This window comes from Stylophora pistillata, chromosome 10 (genome assembly GCF_964205215.1).
Source record: "Stylophora pistillata chromosome 10, jaStyPist1.2, whole genome shotgun sequence".
Taxonomy (NCBI): Eukaryota; Metazoa; Cnidaria; class Anthozoa; order Scleractinia; family Pocilloporidae; genus Stylophora; species Stylophora pistillata.
The window spans coordinates 6850772-6861306 of NC_142528.1; the positions used below are offsets into that span (position 1 = coordinate 6850772).

Below are 10535 nucleotides of genomic sequence, written 5' to 3' on the forward strand. Positions count from 1 at the left end.
TGTCTTGTCCCGCCACGACTAGCTTCCCAGCTATTTGCGGGGCAAACCTTTTCAAATATGTATTTTCAAAAACACGCCTTCGCGCTGGAAGCTATCCTCACTAGAAAAATCACCTCTGAGTTAAATTTACTGAACGGAAGTCGGCTTTGCAAAGGGACAACAAACTATGAAAGAAAATTTTGCCTTCGTTACCACGTACAACCCTTATTTGCCAAATTTTAAAAACACCTTAATGAGCAAATGGCATAGAGAAATATATAACAAGCCCCCGCATAATTTCAGCAAATCTCTGGATTCTTTAGAAAGCACTTGTTCCGCGAAAGCAAAAATTACTTGAAATTTGTTCGCAGCAATGTCTGTAACAGCCAAGACAGTAACAGTAACAGCCAAGCTTATAAGATACAAGATTATAAATTCGAATTACTCACCACCCTTCACGCGCGATGAAAGAATAAAGAACAAAGGAAGAACAGCTGACCAGCGGCTTTAAGAAAAGAAATGGCGACAATCCATCATCGATCTCTGTTTTTTGTATAGGTAGGTAATTTAGGGTAGTCCATATGGGTAGTCTATTTAGGTAGTCCATCGAGGGTAGTCCATGGACGGGGGTCAGCGAAATGTACCCACCCGATAATTTATACTAATTAATATCCAGCTACCACGGTGAACAACAACCTATTTCATAACGTTTGTACAAGTTGTTTTGCAAAGGAAAACGGCAAAGAAACAAAGGCTCGAAGCAACTATCCCAACGACTGTCCATTCCTCCCGCAGTAGACGTGTGTGTGATTTCGGACATAAAACTCTTAAATAGGACTACCATGTTTAAATTATTGCATTTTAAGCGTAACCCCTGTGCTGTTACTGAAAACGGAAGAAATCAAAAGCGACGAATTTGAAATCTTGGGTCTCCTTACCTTTATTTCGTAATCGCCTTGTCACTTACGGTCGTTTGAACGCAAATTAAGCGAATTCTTTTCTACCGTGCATTTTGCCACGATATTTATCCTACCTCTTATCCTGGACCCCTATCAATCTTTAAGGCTGTCGTTCTGATTCGCCGCAGGATAAACTTTCGCCAGGCGTAAATTCTGACAAATATTGAATTTATAACCTACGATGTGATGAAATACGTCGTTAAGCAAAATAAAAATTTCATCTCACTCTCTTTATAAAATGTATTTCTTGCACACACGAGGTCTCTAAAGTATTTAAGAGATTTGTACTTTAGCGCACGGTTATCTTTTAATCATTTGTTGAACTTCAGTGCGTCAGCCCTTTTCAGACAACTGTTCAACGTTCACGCTATATCTCAAATGATAAGGAAAACACCTGAAAATCAGTAACACCCTTATTCAGCCGTGAATAACTTATCTAAAGGTCAGAAGTCCAACTAAAACACTTTACCACAGATACCCACTTGAATTTTTTCGGGGCATCGGTGTCTATTTACCAAAACGTGTTCTTACTTCACGCCTGTCACATATACGAGCACGAGTAAGCCATTTGACACATGTTGCCTGGCGGCACAGACGTCAAAGAGAAAGCAGCAAAGAACGAACACCACAGATGAACGTCGACCAGGTTAAGTGTGACACGCGTGGATATGAAGCTATTTGTGTCGTTATGCAAAGTACTTCAACCACCGAAAATAGGAGCAAACAGGTAAGACTGACAGAGTTACGCTCGAAACGCAACGCAAATATTCGACGATAGATGCAACGAGAATCAAAATGGACTATCAATGGAATCATTCGCGAAATAGCGCCCACGGCAATTACCATAGAAATAGCCCCTGGCTACTGAATCGATCTCGCTGCCTCAAGTAGCAACCCCTATCACTATCGATAAAAATATTTCCGTTCCGATGCAAGTTGCAAAAAAAAGAATGTCCTTTCCCCGAGTATGAACCAATTATTGACCGACTAACCAAAGACCGCCGTCCGACTATCGACCGATGAAATTTTGCCGATTTCATCTATAACATGTCAACTGAAAACGCTGCATTGTTTTTCAACACGCTCTCAAAATTTTACCCAATACTTAGCTGTCACTCAGGAACCCACCGTCGAAAGCCCTCACACACATGGCTAGTCAGATCACTGACTAAAAATTTTTAAAGCAAATATGCCTGGCCTACAAAAATAATGCATGCAACATCTCCTGGGGACACGCCAATGATTTTCAGCCCCTTTCCGGGTAAAAAACTCTACTTTCCCAACTTCTTACCCTTTCAAGAATAACTAAAAACGTTTCACTGTCATCTAACAGGCGCAAAATAAACTTAAGATTTAACTATAACTTTAAAAAGTTAGAAATAGAAACACCTTCAGCACCTACACCTGGGAATGGCATTTATTAACTCAACTTATCTATGAAATGCCGTTACATTTATCAACGAATGTGTCAAAGTGTCACCTTACTTCTAATGAAACGAAAAACGACCTCTGTTCATATGCTACATTTGTAGCCTCAACTTAAACGCAACTGAATACTTTTCGTCTTTGCCCCAATACGAACTTTAAACCAAACATCCGCAAACATTGTTACTTATGTCAAACCGCATTCTTCTTTTGATAAACCCTTCACCATTTGACATGGTTCGTCAAAAACAACCTAACATTTTCGAAGTAAACATTAACTCAATCCCTTTTTTTAAACTCTATATCACAACATTCATTTCTCAATATATAAAACTCATTCCGTATTTCAACTCTTGTTGACAAAAATCTATCACTAATGAATTTACTTTTCAAATAACATCCACTCGTTGTAATTATGTCCATCTACAACGACTCAAAGTATATATTTGTTATGGTAAAAGAACTTTTCCCATACTCAACACTAACATTCTCCAGATCAAACAACTGCTGATAAATTTCTTCTTCAGGAGAGTCAACTGTTACATCGGGTGCTGGATGACGTAACATCTCCTCTAACACTGGCGTAAAAGCCTTGAGCCAGACTAATTCAGATGTATTGTTTCGTACTGCTATACGCACGGAAGCATTTACACAACAAACAGAAATCGGCTGCACTGTGTTGCAGTTACCACACTTGACGATGCTCCTACCGGAACCAAGGGTATCTCTTAACTTTCTTCGGCATTTACAACAAGAAAGCCATTTCCTAAAGCTTTGCGCCAAATGTATTTTATCCACCATCAGCCTTTCAAGGTCGAAAAGGGTTCCAAACGCTTCCTCGGTGGGCGCCTCGAACTTTTCCTCAGTAGCAGATATTATCGACCTCTGAGTAGTTGCCACGTACTTCGTCATATCATACTTCTTAATTACCACATGTTCAATTATATAACACTTATTGTCGACGTATATGAGAACGATCCTTCGCAGTAAAGCACTATTTGAGCAATAGTGAAAATCAGACCTGAAAAAAATTTCAGGCCTGTACGGGACTCGAACCACTGACCTCTGCGATACTAGTGCAGCGCTCTACCAATTGAGCTAACAAGCCAACTGGGAGCAGGCCATCAAATTAATTCGATATAAACCCGTAGATGATAAATCAAACAACAACAAACATATGAAACATATGTGTGAACTTCGAGTTTATATCGAATTAATTTGATGGCCTGCTCCCAGTTGGCTTGTTAGCTCAATTGGTAGAGCGCTGCACTAGTATCGCAGAGGTCAGTGGTTCGAGTCCCGTACAGGCCTGAAATTTTTTTCAGGTCTGATTTTCACTATTGCTCAAATAGTGCTTTACTGCGAAGGATCGTTCTCATATACGTCTCATAACCGCAGTTCACACATATGTTTCATATGTTTGTTGTTGTTTGATTTATCATCTACGGGTTTATATCGAATTAATTTGATGGCCTGCTCCCAGTTGGCTTGTTAGCTCAATTGGTAGAGCGCTGCACTAGTATCGCAGAGGTCAGTGGTTCGAGTCCCGTACAGGCCTGAAATTTTTTTTTTTTTTTTCAGGTCTGATTTTCACTATTGCTCAAATAGTGCTTTACTGCGAAGGATCGTTCTCATATACGTCTCATAACCGCAGTTCACACATATGTTTCATATGTTTGTTGTTGTTTGATTTATCATCTACGGGTTTATATCGAATTAATTTGATGGCCTGCTCCCAGTTGGCTTGTTAGCTCAATTGGTAGAGCGCTGCACTAGTATCGCAGAGGTCAGTGGTTCGAGTCCCGTACAGGCCTGAAATTTTTTTCAGGTCTGATTTTCACTATTGCTCAAATAGTGCTTTACTGCGAAGGATCGTTCTCATATACGTCTCATAACCGCAGTTCACACATATGTTTCATATGCTTGTTGTTGTTTGATTTATCATCTACGGGTTTATATCGAATTAATTTGATGGCCTGCTCCCAGTTGGCTTGTTAGCTCAATTGGTAGAGCGCTGCACTAGTATCGCAGAGGTCAGTGGTTCGAGTCCCGTACAGGCCTGAAATTTTTTTCAGGTCTGATTTTCACTATTGCTCAAATAGTGCTTTACTGCGAAGGATCGTTCTCATATACGTCTCATAACCGCAGTTCACACATATGTTTCATATGTTTGTTGTTGTTTGATTTATCATCTACGGGTTTATATCGAATTAATTTGATGGCCTGCTCCCAGTTGGCTTGTTAGCTCAATTGGTAGAGCGCTGCACTAGTATCGCAGAGGTCAGTGGTTCGAGTCCCGTACAGGCCTGAAATTTTTTTCAGGTCTGATTTTCACTATTGCTCAAATAGTGCTTTACTGCGAAGGATCGTTCTCATATACGTCTCATAACCGCAGTTCACACATATGTTTCATATGTTTGTTGTTGTTTGACTTATTGTCGAATTGCATCTCCCCAAAGTGTTAGCCGGATGGTTCCTGTATTGTCCGTAATCGTGCAACGATTCAACATTGCAACCATGGAATTGTCCTTCATAACTACTTGCTTAACACATTCACCTTCGAAACTTATGCACCCCTTCACCGAAATCACTTGATTTTCGGAGAGGGACGCAATCGCTTCTATGGCAATGAAACCTTCCTGCTCATCTCCCAGACCATTTCCTTCTTCGTACTCGAACTGAATGTCGAAATTATTGGCAGGTTCGATCCGGCATCGTTTCGTTAGTACAATATTCTCCTCTGCCGTTCCACCACCACATCGTCTCCTACTTACATTTGATAACTTTACAGGTTCACGCGCTTCTTCGTAACTCTTAAGAACGTTACGCTTGCTGAGATCATAGCACACCGCTCGCCGCTTGAAGCCTTCTTGTACTTGAAAATTGAACCTAAAATAGTGCAATGATCCTCTTCTTGCTGTTGAAATAGCTGAAACGTTGTGAACATACCCCCTGAGTTGAGAGTCGTTATTCATGTCTGTTATGGCTGCAGCCCTGTTCAACTAGTGATTACCTTCGAACTTAATTGACCTCTTTTATACCAACTTTAAATTATTCAAAACCAATGAGAAAACTCTATCAACTTCGCAAATATTTTTTATGTCATCACAAAAAGATTCCACCAATCGAGCTTCCTTTCATGACATTGAACTTGCCTCCATCACGTGCCCTTTGTACACAAGTTGCATTCCTTACACGTTCTCAATACAAAAGTCCGAAGTCCGTGTTTGATTTCAACCAATCCCAAACTATCCGACCACTCAAATTCAGCATCGTCGCATGGGACTTTGCCCCATCACATGTAATTTCCTTGTAAACAACTTACATTTTTTCACGTACACATTTCCTTGGGTTCAAGGTCCGTCTGGACAATAACCAGCTCGAATTCTACTCTTTAAGTTAACACCTCCTTTATTACTCGTTTCATTTTTTGTTCACTCGCTCATTTCTATAACTTATTACATTGGCACAATGTTCGATCCCTTCATTTAAACCTTCATTTTCTTTAAATCTCTAATTTACTTTAATATAGCGCTTAAACTTTCGTAAACCTTCTCCAAGACTTAGTTCCTACCGCTACTAAACTTTTGCCACGACTTATCCACGTGTTCAAAAAATGATCTTCCAGGCGCATTCACCATTCTCATCTTGCACTTCCACCCATCACGTGTAACTGCCACTCACATTTACCCTTCACCTGATCATCACATGTCATTTCCTTGTAAACAACTTGCATTCTTTCACGTACACATTTCGTACAGTTCAAAGTTCACATCCACAAAAATCTGTCAAAACCCCAAATTCTTGTTTTCACGCCTAAATCTCCAAAATAAGATCCTTTATTATCCTATATTATTTTCAAACAATAATTACTTTTCCCATTTACATTTTCACAACTTTCCGTCCCTTCACTGAGACCTTCGTTTTTCTACACCTCCAAGTTTATTTCAATATAACACTTAGCCGACCACTCAAATTCTTCTTCGTTACACGAGACTTTACCCCATCACGAATTATTTCCTTGTAGACAACCTACATTCTTTCACGTACACTTTTCCTTGGGTTCAAGGTTCATCTCGACAATAACCACCTCAAAGTCTCGTGTTTACGTTAACACTTCTAAAATGCGATCCTTTGTTACTCGTTTCGATTCATCTTTTGTTAACTCACTCATCTCTATTACCTATCACATTTGCACAATGTTCGACCCCTTCATTTAAACCTTCATTTTCTTTAGGCATCTAATTTACTTCCGGCAATATAGCGCTTAAATCTTCGTAAACCTTCCCCAAGACTTAGTTCATGCCGCTACTAAACTTTTTGCCACGACTTATCCACGTGTTCAAAAAGTGTTCTTCCAGTCGCATTCACCATTCCCAGCTTGGACTTCGACCCATCACGAATAACGGCCTCACAAATTTACCCTTCACCTCATCATCACATGTCATTTCCTTGTAAACAACTTGCATTCTTTCACGTACACATTTTCTAAGCTTCAAAGTTCACCTGCCACCACTAAACCCCTGCCACTTCTTGTCCACGTGTTTACAACATTTTCTTCCAATCCCGTGTCCTTGTCCTTTTTCAACCTTTGACCAATCACATGTAACAGCGTGTCAAAATCAACTCAAATTTGTTGATTTCTCATTCCTGATTCGTTATTTTTCATCTCTGACTGTTCATTGGCTGATTTCGATTCTCCCTTTCTCTACAAAATCTAATTCTCGCACTAACATTACCAACAAATTGCTGATTCTTCATTTGTGCCACAACTATGAGCAAGCAACTAAACCTAAAAGCGTATATGTGCACGATCCTTCGCAGTAAAGCACTATTTGAGCAATAGTGAAAATCAGACCTGAAAAAAATTTCAGGCCTGTACGGGACTCGAACCACTGACCTCTGCGATACTAGTGCAGCGCTCTACCAATTGAGCTAACAAGCCAACTGAGAGCAGGCCATCAAATTAATTCGACATGAACCCGTAGATGATAAATCAAACAACAACAAACATATGAAACATATGTATGAACTGCGGTTATGAAACGTATATGTGCACGATCCTTCGCAGTAAAGCACTATTTGAGCAATAGTGAAAATCAGACCTGAAAAAAATTTCAGGCCTGTACGGGACTCGAACCACTGACCTCTGCGATACTAGTGCAGCGCTCTACCAATTGAGCTAACAAGCCAACTGAGAGCAGGCCATCAAATTAATTCGACATGAACCCGTAGATGATAAATCAAACAACAACAAACATATGAAACATATGTTTGAACTGCGGTTATGAAACGTATATGTGCACGATCCGTACAGGCCTGAAATTTTTTTCAGGTCTGATTTTCACTATTGCTCAAATAGTGCTTTACTGCGAAGGATCGTGCACATATACGTTTCATAACCGCAGTTCATACATATGTTTCATATGTTTGTTGTTGTTTGATTTATCATCTACGGGTTCATGTCGAATTAATTTGATGGCCTGCTCTCAGTTGGCTTGTTAGCTCAATTGGTAGAGCGCTGCACTAGTATCGCAGAGGTCAGTGGTTCGAGTCCCGTACAGGCCTGAAATTTTTTTCAGGTCTGATTTTCACTATTGCTCAAATAGTGCTTTACTGCCAAGGATCGTGCACATATACGTTTCATAACCGCAGTTCATACATATGTTTCATATGTTTGTTGTTGTTTAAACCTAAAAGGTTACATACACAACGTAACTGCTGTTTTGCAAAGTAGAAATGGATCCACCCATTACTTCACCTTTCTGCTCCAAATTAACGAGACGCAAAAGCGACGAGCGGTATGTTACGACGACTGCAAACACAAGATACTAAAGAATTTCCAAGAATCAAAAAACCCTGCCCATATCCTTAACGTCAAAGAGAAGCCCAGTATCTTCGATCCAGAAGAACACCATATCATCCTGGAAAAAAAGATCTCAAATCGAATCAGCCGCTACAACCGACATTCCTTTTGAATATGACACTTCCACATCGCAGCGATCAGAAATCTCACTTACAACTATCACAGAAATTCAAACCCTTCCCGAAAATCATTTAACCACGGTCAAAGGGATAATAACACTAGACGCTGATTCTGTGCGAGAAGTCATCATGAAGGACGGATTTCTTGTTCCCATGCTAAATCGTTGTGCCATAACTGACAACACCGGTACCATCCGCCTGACACTGTGGGGTGACCTTATCCGAGAAGCAAACAACCACAACACGTACTCCGTTACCCAGGTACGCATAAAATCATACGACAATGCAAAATACCTGACAACTACCCCTTCTACTACTCTCAATTCATTAGACGAACATTTTACTCCTCCCAGCAACCAACTCTTCCAAAACCTCTTCGACACCGACGCGATATTTGTTGACGGCATAACCCTGGCTGAAGCATTCCAAACTTGGCTTTCCTGTAATAAATGTCAACATTCAATGGCAGAAAAACCCACGCTAACAGAAACATCCACCATCATCAAATGCTCCAACTGCAATGCGGTACAGCCCATCGCCTCTTGTACAACCAGCGCCTCCATACGCATCGCGATAAGAAATTCAAAGTACGAGCTACTTTGGTTGAAGGCCTTCACTCCGGTAATTGAGGAAATACTTCATCACTACAACCCCAGTCTCACCTTAGACGCATCCGAAGAAGAAGTTTATCAAGCAATCTTCCACACAAAGAGCCTTACAATTTCCTACAGTAAGACGTCAAACATCATCAAGAACATACACTTTTCATAGCTAACAGATGCTCCAAACTATTCTCAAATATAATACCATTACCGTGACCCTTGCCAACATTCCAAATTGTTGCGTTACTTCGTTGCGTTACTTGGTTCGTTGCGATAAATGAACTCACAAACAATTGTATTGACAATTGTTGAAAATAACGATGAACAATTCCTTGACTTTTAAGTTACTAGCTACGTTTTTAGGCTAAGCGGCAATTTATAGTCCGCAAACCGTCTTCATATATTATTGTATTATCTGTTATGTTATTTATCGATCGGACATAGGACATCAACTCCGATTAAAAAATTTTTTCTCCAAAATACCTCAACCACGGCGTCTATCTGCAAAACAGACCATTCTACCAAAATACAATATATTCCTAACGACCTCCTAAACACCCTAACGCTCTTCCGCTTTTAAAGAATCGCGTTTTTCTTCTCCCCACAAACGCAATAAACCTCTTAATTCCTATGACACAAGACGCAAAGAATATTCATGCAGTTGTGCATCACGAACATCCACTATGCGTGCAATAAACTTTGAAATGCACCCAAGCAACGCTTAACAGGACAACCCAACAAATCCATACAAATCCGAACTCACGGCATCCTGCACCCAAAGATGCCATGATCCTGTAGACCATACCGTTATCCAAACCTTACCTCCTGTAAAGACACCTTAACAAAGCGTACAGAAACTGAGACACTTGCCGTGAATATTTGGTGTGCCACTGCGTCACTCTCTATCGAACAGAAAACAACCATAGCAAGACCTGCACCTCTCCGTCGTTCCCCCATCACGGCCAAATTTAACCCGATGAAACGCTCAGCCTTTAGCGCTCTGAAATCGACCAGCTCAAACAAAAAAACAGCGCGCTACAAGATGAACTGCAAAGTTCCACAGGCACTGAAGAACAATCATTTGACTCACTTCTGGACGACTCACTATATCGCATGTAATGATCGTCTCATATACCTTTTATGAAAACAGCAAATGATTTCCTCCTCGAGACGATTTCCCGCTTCAGAAGAAGTATACGCTCCAACGGCAAAATTGACTTCACTTGCTTCTCTTTCAATACCCTTATTATACAAGTATATGATTGCGTTCACCTTTTCTTGTTTTATGTATTTGTTAAAATTGTTATTCATTTCTTTAACAACGACCTCTCTTTACTGATATCTCTTTCCTTGATCGAATTCGAAAACTTCAAAACGGAATTCGTTACCGTGACTTGCATACGTTAGTCACGACGTCATCGTTTTGGTTAAAAAAATAAACTGACGCCTTACGGTGACCAAGACAACAAAAGATCAAAACTGGTTGACAAAACGCCCTTTCAAGTTGAGGTAACCAACTAAAAAATATTATCACCTGAATCGGCATACGCCGGTATAAACTATCAACACGCAATTCAGACAAAAT

The 10535-nt window shown here is 40.2% G+C and overlaps 1 pseudogene; it reads left to right on the plus strand.

Moving 5' to 3' along the window:
• Positions 1-5642: 5642 nt before the first annotated feature.
• Positions 5643-9430, plus strand: LOC148721601 (uncharacterized; annotated as a pseudogene).
• Positions 9431-10535: the final 1105 nt, after the last annotated feature.